Here is a 16,646-nt window from a genome sequence, read left to right as displayed (position 1 = left end):
AATCCCATAAAGCTCCTGATTTCGCTGGCGTTCTTAGGTCTCTTCCAGTTACTTACTGCTTCTATCTTGCTGGGATCTACCATAATACCATCCTTTGAGATGATGTGACCCAGGAAGGACACCTGATCTAACCAAAATTCACATTTCGTGAACTTGGCGTATAGCTGGTTCTGCTGAAGGGTCTGCAATACTAGTTTCAGGTGCTCTGAATGTTCTTCCTGAGTTCCTGAATAGATAAGAATGTCATCGATAAACACAATAACAAACTTATCTAAATACTCCCTGAATACTCTGTTCATGAGATCCATGAATGTAGCTGGAGCATTGGTCACGCCAAAGGGCATGACTACGAACTCGTAGTGTCCGTATCTAGTTCTGAAGGCTGTCTTCGGTATGTCCCCTTCTTTGACCTTCACCTGATGATAACCTGATCTGAGATCTATCTTAGAGAACACTGCTGCTCCCTTCAGCTGGTCGAACAGATCATCGATTCTGGGAAGGGGATAGCTGTTCTTGATCGTGACCTGATTCAGTGCTCTGTAGTCTATGCATAGCCGCATGCTTCCATCCTTCTTCTTCACGAACAGTACAGGCGCTCCCCATGGTGAGTGACTAGGGCGTATGAAGCCCTTGTCAAGCAGCTCCTGTAGTTGCTCGTGAAGTTCCTTCAGTTCTGCTGGAGCCATGCGGTAAGGCGCCTTGGAAATAGGATTGGTGCCGGGGAAAAGCTCTATCTCAAATTCAATCTCCCTGACTGGTGCTAGGCCTGGTAACTCTTCAGGGAAGACTGCTGGGTAGTCACATACAACTCGGACCTCTGCTAGTTGTCCTGTCTGGTATTGACTACATGTGCTAGGTACCCGTACATCCCGAATCCATCAACTTCGTGCCTTCATTCTTGAGAGAAATTTTCGCTTTTCTCTTTGGTTCTCCGTGGTATTCAAACATTGTATTTACGCCGGGTTGGAATACGACTTTTGTTTTGACACTCTATGGAAGCACCGTATCGGACAGAAAGTCCATTCCAAGGATGACGTCATAGTCGGTCATTTCTAGCGGGATCGGATCGCAAAAGAGTTCCCCGTCGATATAATGACCTTTGCTCTAAGCCGATGCGTGGATGCCATGACCTCTCCACGAAGGTAGAAACTGACCACTGAGTACTTTAGGGGTATTTCTAATTTTTAGGAGAACATTCCGGCTATATATGAATGGGTTGCCCGAGTATCAAATAGAACAGTAGCACTATACTGAAAAATGCTAATCGACTGTGACAACTGTCGAGGCATTGGCTACGTCCTCTGGTGAGTGCGTAGATCCTCGCGTTCGCCAGGAGGGGCTTCTAATCTGCCTGGTGATATGTGGACCCTCGCATCTGATATAACTGAGCCGGCTGGCCTGCATCTGAATCTGCTGTGGCTGAGGAAGACCGGTCTTGTTCGTGCTTGGCCATGTGTCCTTCTTGTCCACATTCAAGCATCCTCGTGTGCCCTTGCGACAAACCCCGGGTGGAATTTCCCACAAGTGGCACACTTTGGATAGCTGGGTCGCTTGCGATGGTCCTCCTTTTGGTTCACTCCCGATTTGCGCTTGCAGTTGGAGTTCCCTTTCCTTGTTGCTTTTGAGTGTGAGAGTTTCCTTGGCCTTTGGACTGCGAGGAGACTTGCCTGCGCTTTATCTTGCTCAGTAATGCTCGTGGTCAAGGCACCGCTCACTAACTCCTCGTAGTTTGTGGCTATGTATGCCACCACGTTCACGCTATCTCGGCCTCGCATCTTGAGCATCAACCGGATTCGTTCCTTCTCTGCGCCGACTAGCTCTGGGCATAAACGAGCCAACCTGTTGAATTTCTTCACGGCTTCCTCAACCGATAGGTTGCCCTGACGAAACTCAGTGAACTCGTCGTAGTGGCGGTTTGTAACCCGCATATGAAAGAATTCCTCGAAGAACTCCTTCTCGAAGTCAGCCCATGTCATCTGGTTCACTGGGCGCTTCGTTCTGATTCTCTCCCACCACTGGGCACACTTCACTTTCTCATGTTCTGGCCAATCCAGAAGCTCCATCGTGCTCTCCAGTGTTTTGAACCAGGCTTGTGCATCCCATGGTTCACTAGTGCCTGAGAAGTTCTCTGGCTTGACCCGCTGCCACTGGATCAGATAGGCTTCCTTTCTTGGCTCAGCTGCTGGGACTGCTGGTGCTGGTGCTGGTGCTGGTGCTGGTGATGTAGGCTGAGCTGGTGGGGTGGCTATTTCCTGTTGCTGTTCAGCTAGCTGCTGCTGTAACTGAGCCACTAATGCTGTAAGGTCTGGAGGAGGCACTGAACTGCCTGCCTCTTGCTGGGGCTCAGTAGCTAATGCCCTTCTAGCTGGGCGTCCTCGTGCCATTTCTAAAGACATAGAGAACATAACATAACTAAGGTAATTGCAGTTATATAACTACTGATATCATGTTAAAATACTAGCACAGACTAACAGGCAATAGACATATAAACATGAACTGTAACTAGAAAGCAAGAAACAATAAAGAGAGTAGAGATATCCTTACTTGGAAGCTGCAAGTACAATGCTGATGTGTGTGTAGGAAGTATGGAACACTGCTCTGATACCACTCTGTAACGACCCACCTTCTAACTACTAGGCTGTAAGGCGAATCGCTACAATAATGCTAAACTATACTGTGCGGAAAACTGGGCTAATTAAAATTTTGCTAACTATTATCTTTAAAAACTAATCTGAATGTTCTAGGTGTACCTAGGAGTTGTACACATGCTAGGGGAGGGAAACTGGACATCCCAACTGAGCTAGGGACTATAAACTAAACTTCCCAACTACCTACCGAACCTGCCGATCGATCCACAGATCGATCGGAGCTACGTCTGTTTCCCAAGCGATCGGTCGGCGGAACCGATCCGAGCACCAAACTCTCGAACACTCATCGTCTGGATCGGTCGGTGACCGATCCAGAGGATGAGCTCTCATATCTGTTTGGATCGGTCGGTGACCGATCCGACATCGTGTGCCCCGATCGGTCTGGAGACCGATCAGAGTTCTGATTTCAGCCCTGAACTCTGATTTCAACACTTGTTCGTGCTAAAATCTCACATAAGAGTTATACACTACATGAGGCACATTCTAATGACATAAAAACTAGTATTCTAACATAATTACTAACAACTTAAACCAATCTTCCATGAGATAAACATTCTAGCATTTTCAAAAGTGCATAAAACACGAAAACTAAAACTAATGAACTGTAAAATGCTATAGTAGGTGCAAATCCCTAGAGGATCTTTTATTCCAGTTCCTGCCACACACATCTTGATCTGCATTGACCTCCAGCCTCCGCTACTGGTCCACTTTTCCTTTACCTTTATCTGCAGTATAAGGAAAAATAGTATCTGTAAGCTTAAAGCTTAGTAAGAAACCATCTACCTCACAAAAACATGCAACTATGCAAATATGATTTTAAATCATGCTGTTTGAAAAAAACATACTGAATATGCAAGCATGGCATGGCATGGTATCGTACAAAGCATGGCATAACATAAGCTGAACATAAGCTATCATAAGGTATAAACAAGGAAGAGCTAAACTGAAGCTAAACTGATACTGAAATCAACCTCAACTAGTAGAACAAGTTTTGAGTTTTGAAAACTATTTCATAATAAGTGAAAATACATAATCATGCTGTTTGGGCTCGGCAACTGTACTTGCTGTGCGCGCATCCCTAACTAGACCCGGGTTTGCAAGTCCCGAATTTAGTAGGGTTAACTAGGTTATCTAAACCTAGGGACGACTGTGAGAGTCCAACCCAATGGATATCTGATCCAGTACAGTGCCACTGAAAATAAAATACTGAATATAGCTAACTGTTCTAACTTGCTGTTTCTAGGTTATCTGAACCTAGAGCTAGGTTGTCTGAACCTAGAGGCGACTATGGGAGCCCACCCATTGGACCGTAGTCCCATATAAGCTAAAATACACTGATTTACTATTTTAAACGCTTCTAGTGCATTTAACTGAGCTATTAAACATAACTGAGGTGGTATTTAGCTACACTAACATTTTACCGAACACTTGGTGTGCTCCAACTCTCTCCCCTAATAGGGAGATCACCTCTAGGCACCCGACAACGTCTAGAATCTCCAACTAAAGGAGAACAATGTGTCCGGCCCGTCTAGAGGTGCTCAACTAGATCCCTAATCCTCGAGGATTTAAACACACCCTAAGCGCCGGAAAAAACTGCATATAGCTAAAACTAATGCGTAAGAAATCAAACGGAGCTATTATACTGCAGGTGAGGGGTTTCTTACCTCCGGTTCATAATTTCTTACGATTCTATTCGCTAGAATTCCGGTGGAGCCGACTTCTCGACGATCCGCTCACGTCTTCGCGTTCCTCTCGCGGAGAAGAACCTTTTTCGTGTTGAAGTCGTCACCGGAAGATGATCCGATGGTCCTTGGGCTTGGGCGCCGAGAGAGGAGGAGGAGGAGGTGTGGGCGGCGGTGAAGTTTTGGAAGAGGAATAGGTCACGGTGAAAATAAAACCAAATAACTCTTCACCCTGTTAATCTTCCTATTTATACTAAATAATTAATTCGGCCAAACCAATTACAAATATAATTGATTCCCTTTCCCTTCAGCACGGCCCTGCTGGGTTCAACCGGTTACTAACATTATCCCGAAACCATAGGTCTCGGGTTCGATTCCCGCCTAAGCTATTTTGCGGTTCTAATTATTTTTGCTACTTCCGATACTCGGAAAATTCCGGAAAAATATCTAAAAATCCCAGAAAAATCATAGAATAATTCTAAAAATAATTTGAGAATTTTCGGGCGTTACAACTGTGGGAGAAGCTGATTGAGTTACACGAAGGAACATCCGACACCAAGGTAAGTAAGAGAGATCTTATTCTGAATAAATTATATAATATTAAGTTGCAAGAGGGAGAAACAGCAAGCAAATTGCACGCTCGCATCCAAGACCTCCTCAACGGTCTTCACGCAATCGGGCAAAAGGTAGAAAATAGAGACATCATCAGGTATTCCCTAAATACTTTTCCGAGGAATACCTTGTGGGCGTCCATGGTGGATGCCTACAAGGTATCCAAGGACCTATCTTCAATTAAATTAGATGAGCTATTTTCAGAATTCGAATTGAATGAACAGATTAACTCACAACCGACCAAGAAGGGTATTGCTTTGGTTGCAGGTACAAGCAGAACACAGGAAGCTAAAATAAAGAGCAGAATCGAACCGAAGTTAGAAGATCCAGATTCAGACAACGACGATGACGAGCTCACGGTCAAACTCGTCAACCTGGTGAGCAAAAAGAAGGATGTCAACCTTGAGCTCCTTAGATTGGATTACCTTTTTGACATCCTTCACTTAGACCTTTTTGACATCCTTTTTGACTCGTCAACCTTGAGCTCCTTCACTTAGACCTATTTGATTCACATGGAGCCAAGTCTCTAAGCAAAAACCAATATTGCTCAGTAATAATTGATGATGACTCAAGATTTACTTGGATAAAATTCCTTAAAACTAAAGATGAAACCTTTGAAGTCTTTAAAATTTTTTGTAAATTAATAGAAAATGAAAAAGACACTCAGATAAAAAGAATTAGAAGTGACCATGGGGAAGAATTTGAAAATCACAAGTTTATTGAACTGTGCGAAATTAATGAGTATAAATACGAATTTTCATATCCTAGGACCCCCAACAGAATGGTCTAGTCAAGCGTAAAAATAGAACCCCATAAGAAGTCGCTAGGACCATGTTGAATGAGTATAATTTATCCAATCAATTCTGGACTGAGACAATTAATACTGCCTGCTATATACAAAATAGAATTTTAATTAATAAAATTCAAAATAAAACATCTTATGAAATATATTATAATAAAATTCCTAACTTAAATTATTTTAAGGTATTTGGGTGTAAAGTGTTCATCTTAAACACCAAGGACTACGTAGGGAAATTCACGTCAAAAACAACCCTATTTAGGGTATTCAACAACCAGTAGAGCATATAGAGTTTATAACAAAAACACCCTAAAAGTTGAAGAAACTATAAATATAATTTTTGATGAAGAAAATAACTCACCCAATACTATAAATGAAGAAAGTAATATAGAAAATGTTAAATCAAGAAACATAGAAGATGATGAAGAAATTCAACTTAAACCTAGTGAATTACTAGACCCAGTCACTAACCCAATTATAATGCCAACTAGAACAAGTACCAATTACCCATCTGACCAAATCTTAGGTGATCCAACTCTAGGAGTCAGAACTAGATCATCTTATAGAAACCTAAGCCAAATAGCTCTTATTTCCAAAACTGAACTCAAAACTGTAGATGAAGCCCTACCAGACCCTGACTAGACATTAGCAATGTAAGAGGAATTAACCCAATTTGAAAGAAACCAGGTTTGGGAACTAGTACCTAAACCCATTAATAAAAGCATAATTGATACTAAATGGGTTTTTAGGAACAAATTAAATGATCAGGGTGAAATAGTTAGAAACAAAGCAAGATTAGTAGTTAAAGAGTTCCCCAAGTAGAAGGGTTAGACTATGATGAGACCTATGCCCCTGTAACCAGACTTGAATCTATTATGATGTTGCTGGCCTATGCAGCACATAAAGGATTTAAGTTATATCAAATGGATGTAAAATCCGCTTTCTTAAATGGATTTATCAAAGAAGAAGTATACATAAGCCAACCCCCAAGATTTGATGTAACGACCCGCCTTCTACTGGCTAAGCTGTAAGGCCGGACCGTCACATTATGCTGTGCTAAGCTATATTTTAAGGTGCGGAAACGTGAGCTAATTTAAAATTTACTAAACTCATGCCAATTGCTACTAAATCTGAACTTATGCTTAACAGTACCTTTTTAAATGTTGTACCTTTACTCAAAAGAGAAGATCTAGCCTTCACATATGATCAAGGACTGAACTTAAATACTTTCAGCTGAAACAGGCATTTCAATCGATCGGCTAATCGATTGAAATGTTCGGATCGATTCACTGATTGATCCAGCATGCTACTGTATGTGAAAACTTTGATTGGATCGATCGGTTGATCGATCCAGACTGGTTGATCGATCTATTGATCGATCCAGCTCGCTACTGTACAACAACAACAAGAACAATAACAACAACAACAACCAAGCCTTTTCCCACTAGGTGGGGTCGGCTGTATGAATCCTTTTACGCCATTGAGCTCTATCTCCTATTATATCATCATCTATATTTAAATAAAGTTTATCTTGTTTTATTGTTGCTAACCAAGTCTTTTTTGGTCTTCCTCGTTTGATATGCATGTTTATCATAGTTTCACATCGCCTAACTGGAGCATTTATTGGTCGTCTAAGTACATGTCCGTACCATATTAAACGTGTCTCTCAGAGTTTTTCCTCAATAGATGCAACTCCGACTTTCTCTCTAATGCTCTCATTTCTTATTTTGTCCATCTTCGTATGCCCACACATCCACCTTAACATCCTCATCTCTGCAACTCTCATCTTCTGCTCGTGTGCTCGAGTCATAGCCCAACATTCAGCTCCATATAACATAGCAAGTCTAACTGCGGTTTTATAGAACTTACCTTTAAGTTTAAGAGGTACTTTACGGTCACATAAAACACTCGACGCTCCCCTCCATTTCACCCATCCTGCTTGTATTCTATGTAAGACATCTCTCTCAATCCCTCCATCATTTTGTAAAAATGATCCTAAATATTTAAATCGCTCGGTTCGAGGCAACTCGTCCTCTCCTATCTTAACAATTGTTTCATTACTTCTAATATTGCTAAACTTAAATTCCATATATTCTGTCTTTAATCTACTAACCTTAAAACCTTTCCCTTCTAGTGTTTTCCTCCAAGATTCTAGCTTAGCATTTACTCCTTCACGTGTCTCATCTACCAAAATAATATCATCTGCAAACAACATACACCACGGTACTGTGCGCAGTGAGTTCGTCCATAATTAGTGTAAAAAGATAGGGACTTAGAGCTGATCCTTGATGTAACCCTATCTTTATTGGAAATGCTTCAGTTACTCCGCCTGAAGTCTTTACTCTGGTCGTTACATCCTCATACATATCCTTAATTAGTTCAATATATGTTACGCTAACACCTCTCTTTTCTAAAATTTGCCATATAATTTCTCTTGGGACTCTATCATACGCTTTTTCTAAGTCAATGAATACCATGTGTAGATCTTGTTTTTGCTCCCAATATTTTTCAATTAATTGTCTAAGAAGATGTATAGCTTCTATTGTGGACCCTCCAGGCATGAACTCAAATTGATTTTCTGTCACTGTTGTCTCCTTCCTTAATCTTTTTTCTATTACTTTTTCCCAAAGTTTCATAGTATGACTCATTAGTTTAATACCCCTATAGTTTGCACAATTTTGTACATCTCCGTTATTCTTATATAAGGGAACTAGAGTACTTATCCTCCATTGATCAAGCATTTTTTTCGTTTTCAATATCATGTTAAATAATTTTGTAAGCCATTCAATACCTTGTTTCCCTAAGCACTTCCATACCTCTATTGGAATATCATCTGGTCCAACGGCTTTTCCATTGTGCATCTCATTTAAAGTTTGTTTTACTTCTGAAGTTTGAATTCTACGATAAAAATTAAAATTTCGATGCTCATTTGACCTAATTAAATTACCCAAGTTAAGTTGGTCTCCTAAACTTTCATTAAAAAGTTGATGAAAATACCTCTTCCACCGCTCTTTTATTTCTCCATCGCTTACTAATACCCTATTACATTCATCTTTAATACATTTTATTTGGCTAAGATCTCTTGTTTTTCTTTCTCTCACTTTAGCTATTCTATAAATGTCTCTTTCCCCTTCTTTTGTATCCAATTTTTGATATAACCGTTCAAAAGTTTCATTTTTTGCTTCACTCACCACTTTCTTAGCTTCTTTCTTGGCTATTGTATATTTTTTTAAGTTTTCCTCATTCTTACAAATATATAATTCCTTATAAGCTATTCGTTTTTCCTTCACTTTCTCTTGTACTTTCTCATTCCACCACCAAGATTCTTTACTTAGCGGTGCATGCCCCTTTGACTCACCGAGGACACTCTTAGCTACTATTTTCAACTTTGATACCATCTTATCCCATGTTGTATTAGAGTCATCGTATATTTCACCTAATGCTTGTACTTCTACCTTCTCCTTAAATATATGTTGTATTAGAGGAAAACCGGTCTTGTTCGGGCACTGCTTAGCCATATGCCCTTCTTGTCCACATTCGAAGCATCCCCGTGTGCCCTTGCGACAAACTCTTGGGTGGAATCTCCCACAAGTAGAACACTTGGGATAGCTGGGTTGTTTACTAGCTGGTCCTCCTTTTGGGTAACTCCCTGGTTTGCGTTTGTTGCTGGAGTTCCCTTTCCAATTTGAGCCGTGGGAGCTGTGGCCCTGGTGTTTCTGAGTACCTGAGCCTCCCTGACCTTTGGACTCTGAGAGGACTTGCTTCTGCTGTTTGATATTGTTCTGGTAGTGCTCGGTGGTCAAAGCACTGCTTACTAATTCTTCAGTGGTTTGCGACCTATGGACGCCGCTGGTCACGTTCATTGCTATTTCTGGCCTTAGCATCTTGAGCATCAACCGGACTCGTTCTTTTTCAGTGCTGACTAGTTCGGGGCATAGACGAGCCAGTCTGTTGAATTTCCTCACGGCCTCCTCGACTGAAAGGTTGCCCTGACGGAATTCAGTGAACTCGTCGTAGTGGCGGTTTGTGACCCGCATGTGAAAGAACTCCTCGAAGAATTCCTTCTCGAAGTCAGCCCATGTCATCTGGTTCACTAGGCGCTTCGCTTTAACTTTCTCCCACCACATACGTGCATCTCCTGTCAGACAAAAAGAGGCGTACTTCACCTTCTCACCTTCTCGTGCTCTGGCCAGTCCAGAAGCTCCATCGTACTCTCCAGTGTTTTGAACCAGGCCTGAGCATCCCATGGTTCACTGGTACCTGAGAAGTTCTCTGTTTTAACTCTCTGCCACTGGATCAGATAGGCTTCTCCCCTTGCCCCCACTGCTGGGGCTACGGGTGCTATAGGTTGGACTGGTGGAACCTCTATCACCACTGGGGTTGCTAAATTGGGTTCTGGGGTGACAGTGGGAGTGTTCTGCTGATTAGCCCTGAGGGTGGCTATCTCCTGTTGCTGTTCAGCTAGTTGCTTCTGTAACTGAGCCACTACTGCTGTAAGGTCTGGAGGAGGCACTGAACTGCCTGCCTTATGCTGGGGCTCAGTAGCTGGTGCCCTTCTAGCTGGGCGTCCTCGTGCCATTTTCTAAAGAATAGAGGATATACATAACTAACAGAATCATATTGCATACTATTGTTATCATGTTTAATTAGCTACCATAATCACACTAGAGGCTATCATACATAAGCATGCTTTAATTATCTATAAACATGAAAGCAAAACATAATTGAAGTGAGAGATGTTCTTACTTGGAAGCTGCAGGTTCAATGCTGATGTGTGTGTAGGAAGTATGGAACTTTTGCTCTGATACCACTCTGTAACGACCCGCCTTCTACTGGCTAAGATGTAAGGCCGGACTGTCACATTATGCTGTGCTAAGCTATATTTTAAGGTGCGGAAACGTGAGCTAATTTAAAATTTACTAAACTCATGCCAATTGCTACTAAATCTGAACTTATGCTTAACAGTACCTTTTTAAATGTTGTACCTTTACTCAAAAGAGAAGATCTAGCCTTCACATGTGATCAAGGACTGAACTTAAGTACTTCCAGCTGAAACAGGCATTTCAATCGATCGGCTGATCGATTGAAATGTTCAGATCGATTCACTGATCGATCCAGCATGCTACTGTATTCGAAAACTTTGATTGAATCGATCGGTTGATCGATCCAGACTGGTTGATCGATCCATTGATCGATCCAGCTCGCTACTGTACACGCGATAAATTCTGGATCGATCGGTTGATTGATCTAGGGTTGCCAATCGATCCAGTGATCGATTTCAAGGCTCTCTGTTCGCGAGGCTAATTCCCCGATCGATCCAGTGATCGATTCCAGAGCTTACTGTTCGTGAAACAAGCTCCCCAATCGATCAACTGATCGATTGAGGGCCTCCAATCGATCGGCCGATCGATTGGGGTTTCTGATTTCGCATCTGTGTTCTGATTTCAGGACTATTTCATGCCTAAAACACATATACAAGTTCTAAAATGGCTGGGAAACATTCTAACATCAAATATTTAGCATTCTAAGCATAGCCTAATGCATAGTTCACTAGTTCATGGCAATTTAAACATACCAAAGTGCGGAATAATAAAAATGCTAAAAGTCTCAATGCTCAGACAAAACTCGCTGGATCCCTAAGATCTTTATTCCAAGTTCCTTTTTCACACACACATCCTCGTTGCATTGACCTCTAGCCTCCGCTAATCCATCTTTCCTTTACCTTTATCTGCAGTATAAGGAAAAATAGTATCTGTAAGCTTGCGAGCATAGTAAGAAACCATCTACCTCACTAAAACATGCAATCGATGCGAATTATGCTTTTCAAACATGTTGGTTGAAATATATGCTGAACAGGTTAAAGCATGACATACTATCATACAAAACATAGAGATCAGAAACTGAGCATGGCAATAACTGGTAATCTCAATGATAAAGAATCTAATTGAAACATGGGATGAGTTAGGCTAAAGCTGAGCTAGTACTGATTTTAAACTATAATCACATAACTGAATTGTGAGTTTTGAAAACTATTTATCATAAATAGATTAAAATACATAATCATGCTACTGATGGGCCCGACAACTGTACTTGCTATGCGCGCATCCCTAACTAAACCTGGGGTTGTAAATTTCGAATCTAGTAGGGTTTACTAGGTTATCTAAACCTAAGGACGACTATGGGAGCCCAACCCAATGGACATCTAGTCCAGTACAGTGCCACTGCTGAAAAATAAAATACTGGTTATAGCTGAATTTTTCTTATCTTACTATTTCTAGGTTATCTGAACCTAGAGCTAGGTTGTCTGAACCTAGAGGCGACTGTGGGAGCCCACCCATTGGACCGTAGTCCCATATAGGCTGTAATAAAATTGAACATGCTGTAAAAATGCTTCTATTGCATTTACTGAACTATTATAATGCCTATGGTGGCATTTAACTGAGCTATACATTTTTTTAAACATATGGTGTGCACTAGTTCACACCCTACATGCTAACATTTTGCATACAACTAAACTAATGCATAAAACCTCGAAAAAAACTACTTATACTGCAGGTGAGGGGTTTCTTACCTCCTGTGCTAGTTTCTTACGATTCTAGTCGCTAGTTTTCCAGTGGAGACGATTCCCTTGGCGATCCTCTTGCGTCTACGTACTCTTCTCGCGGAGAGGAACGCCCTCGTGTCGGAGTCGTTGCCGGAAGGTGCCCTTACGTCTCTAGGAGTGAAACCCTAGGTCCCTCGGGGCCTTGGTGTGCCGTGAGGTGAGGAAGAGGAGGGGGTGGCGTGAGGGTTGAGGAGGAGTTGCCGAAACATGAATAAAACCAAATCCCCACTTAAGTTTCCTATTTATATTAAGTGGTTAATTCGGCCAACTTAAATATAAATATAATTGGTTCCCTCTTCTTTCAGCACGACTCTGCTGGGTTCACTTAGTTACTAGAGTCCTCTATAAGGCATAGGGCCCATAGGTCTCGGGTTCAATTCCCGCCTAGACCATTTTACGTTTCTATTTTTTTTTGCTACTTCTGCTACTCTAAAAATTTCATAAAAATACTCTAAAATTCCATAAAAATCATAGAATATTTCTAAAATTAATTTGAGAATTTTTTAGCGTTACATTTGAAGACTTAGAACAACTAAACCATGCTTTTAGGCTAAAAAAGGCTCTATATGGACTAAAACAAGCACCTAAGTCTTGGTATGAATGTTTGTCTAATTATCTAATATCAAAAGAGTTCAACCAAGGTTAGATAGATCTAACCCTATTTGTAAAAAGAAAAAGATATTTTTATAGCCCAAATTTACGTAGATTATATAATTTTTGGATCAACCAACTCTAAATTTTTAAAAGAATTTACCAAATTAATGGAAAATGAATTTGAAATGAGTTTGGTATGTGAACTAAATTTTTTCCTAGGTTTCCAAATTAAACAAACCAAAGATGGAATTTATATTTTTCAAGCTAAATATGCTAAGAAATTAATTAGAAGATTTGGAATGAAAAATTAAAAAAATATTAATACTCCAATGACTACTAACACTAATATAGACTCTGACTTTGAAGGAAAATCAGTAGACTTAAAATACTATCGAAGTACGATAGGAAGTCTACTGTAACTAACTACTAGTCGACCGGATATCCTTTTTGCAGTAGGTATGTGTGCAAGATATCAATCTTGTGCAAAAGAATCTCACCTAACATACGTCAAAAGAATACTTAGGTATATTAAGGGAACTTTAAATGTAGGACTCTGGTATCCTATGTCTTGCACCTTTGACCTAACTGGCTATTCTGACTCAGACTATGCTGGGTGCAGACTAGATAGAAAGAGTACAAGTGGTAGCTGTCAATTTCTAGGTCAGTGCCTAGTAAGTTGGTCAAGCAGAAAGCAACGCTGTGTTACTCTATCCACTACTGACGTTGAGTATATAGCCCTAGGTGAATGTGCATCTCAATTATTATGGATGATGCATACCCTAAAAGACTATCAACTAGAATATCAAAATACTAAGATTTCAATTGATAACATAAGTTTAATTAATTTAACCAAGAACCTAATTCATCACTTAAGGACTAAACATATAGAAGTAAAACACCACATTGTAAGAGATCACATAACTAAGGGTAATATTGTACTTAACTATGTAGAGTGAAAATCAAAGCTAGCTGACATATTCACAAAATCCTTACCTGAACTTAAGTTCAGTGCACTTAGAAGACAAATAGCAATGTACTTAATAGAATAGAATTTATTACTATATTTTTAATTAGCTTGTTTTTAAAATTGATTTTAAAATCCTAGGAAAAGTATTTTTCAAAATTCCAACTTTTGGTAGTTTTTAAAAAAAAAACTGGTTTAGCCTAGGAATTTACCCTTAGAAATCATGTACCCCTAGTTTCAGCTAGAGCATCTCACAAGAACCCTAGGTCTAACTTGCTTGTATTTGAAAACACTTAGAATGGTGTGAGATGCATAAGGTACTGCCTAGACTTCAGTATACTTATGTCTGTGCATCGACATAAGTCTGGGCTATAAACACTAAATTTACATTGATCAAGTTAAGTTATCCTGTCTTAGTCAAAACTAACTGGATCACTAACTTAACTTGCTAACCAAGTGAAAACTGTTGCCCTTTAGCTAAACAGCTAGTAGCTAATGGTTAGACATGTGGCTAAAGAAATTAAGTTACTCATGCTTGGACTGTAGAACTTTTTCGAAAAAGAACTAACTTTTCTTACTCTTTATGGTTCTAAGTGAAAATGACCTTAGTTAAAATTTTACAAGTTGATATTATTTTCAAGTTAAGTATTTTTCAAATTTAACTAAATTTTGAATCTCTAAAAATTTTATTTTTCACTCTTTAAACTAATTTTTTTAACTCAAAATTGGCTAAGTAATCTTTTCAAAAATAAATCATTTTCTTAGCTAAATTTTCTCTCCATACTTTTTTGAGCAATTTGTTAAGGAAAAGTTTCTTTTCAAAATATGATTATTTTAATTACTTGTCTCAAAAGCTAAGTATTTTTTGTTTATTATACTCGCTTCTTTTAAAATTAAGGATTTAATAGAGAATTCTTTTTGAAAAGTTTCATTAACTCAAAGTTAGTTAAGTCACTTTTCAAGTTAAAAACTTTTCTTTAGCTAAAAATATCTTTGTAAACTTGGTTTCTAAAATTTATTTTTAAGGAAAAGGTTTTCTTTAAAAAGCTCCATACTTAACTTTTTGATAAAAGTTTTTACTTAGCTAAAAAGTCTTCAAGAAAATTCATTTCCAAAAGCTAAGTGTTTTAGTTGGTTTTAGCTAAGAGGATTTTGTGAAAAGCTAAAGTTTTTTTAGGCTAAATCTTTAAAACTATGTTTTTTGAAAGCTCAGTTTTTCAAAACCTTCTAAAAATCTAATATCTTTTTCAAATTTATTATTAACTAAATTTTTAGCTAAGGCCCAATGATCACTTTCTTAATTTTTCTTTACCATCTTTTTGTTGTTTTTGATATATGGCAAATGGGGAGAGTATAAGAAAATTCAAAGAAATTTTAAATTTTAAATTTTTGTGAGAGATTTTATTAAGGGAGAGTCTTTATACTTAAGCTTTTACTAAGGAGGAACTCTGCACTTAATTTTATGATTTTATATTATCATGCTTATGCTTGTATTATCATGCTTATCTTTTTATGGCATTATTTTTTCTTAACTTTGAATTTTTGTTGCGATAATCAAAAAGGGAGAGATTGTTGGTGCGAGAAGCATTCGACGATCGAACCTAAGTTTTGATAATGACAAATGAATTCAAAGTTAAGATTCTTTGTTGTCTAACGTGTGTGAATAAGTTTGTAGAAAAGTCCTAACTGCGGTTAGGCAGGTGAAAAACCCTAGGGGATGGTAATCCTAGGTCCTAGGGGGTGGTAACCCTAGGTAGAGGAAAACCCTAAGGGGCGGCAACCTTAGGTTATAGGGGGTGGTAACCCTAGATGGAGAAAAATCCTAAGGGGCGGCAACTTTAAGTCCTACAGAGTGGTAACCCTAGGTCCTAGGGGGTGGTAACCCTAGGCAGAAAGTCCAGTCGGTCTGGAGGACTAAACTGGCATCAGGTATGCTCTCTTGAGTGGAGTAGGTAAGGACGTGTTCCCCGCGGAGGGAACAGAAGGCGTCGGTTCGACCTAGGGTTTCCGGTCGAAAATCTGAAGTAAGAACTGGGCAGTCGGGTGACTGTCAGATATTCTTGTTTATATTATTATTTATGTGCTAACTTTGTTTTGCAGGATATAGTGTTGTTTTATGGACTAACCTATCTTACAGGGACAAAAGAGCACTTTATGCCTTGGATGAACATTACCCAAGACACCCTCACGAAGCTTGGAGACGCCTCGGGTGCAAAGGAGAAGAAGTGCACGCGGTAAGGCTGGAGACACCCTCATGGAAGCTTGAGGAACCTCGGACAGCCTTGAAGGCGCCCTCAATGGGTATGGAGGCGCCTTCAAGAGGATTAGCGGTGACTTCTTCAGTGCTCATCCGCGCGGCTAACTTGGCGACTGAAGGCACCCTCAAGGGGATTGAGGACGCCCTTAGCAGACTATATAAGGAGGTCTCGACCAACACTTGTATTCAACACATTCTGAGCCATCCTTCAGTTGTGCACTGCTAACGAGATGATTCAGTTGAGCTACAACAAGTCCCCGACGACCTGAAGCTGTGAATCTTCAATTCTTGTTGTCGGTATAGATTTTTCAATACTGTTAAATTGTAATACTCTTGTAACCTTTTGCACGATATAGTTGTTGCTCAAAGTAAATGCTTAACGAGTGTGGGCCTTGGAGTAGGAGTCGCCCTAGGCTTCGAACTAAGTAAATACTTGGGTCCTTCTATGTTGTGTTTTCTTATTTCGCTGCTTAACTCTCGAACGTT

This window comes from Zingiber officinale, chromosome 3A (genome assembly GCF_018446385.1).
Source record: "Zingiber officinale cultivar Zhangliang chromosome 3A, Zo_v1.1, whole genome shotgun sequence".
NCBI classification, from domain to species: domain Eukaryota; kingdom Viridiplantae; phylum Streptophyta; class Magnoliopsida; order Zingiberales; family Zingiberaceae; genus Zingiber; species Zingiber officinale.
The sequence above is the reverse complement of the archived record's forward strand: the minus strand, read 5'-3'. Positions refer to the sequence as shown.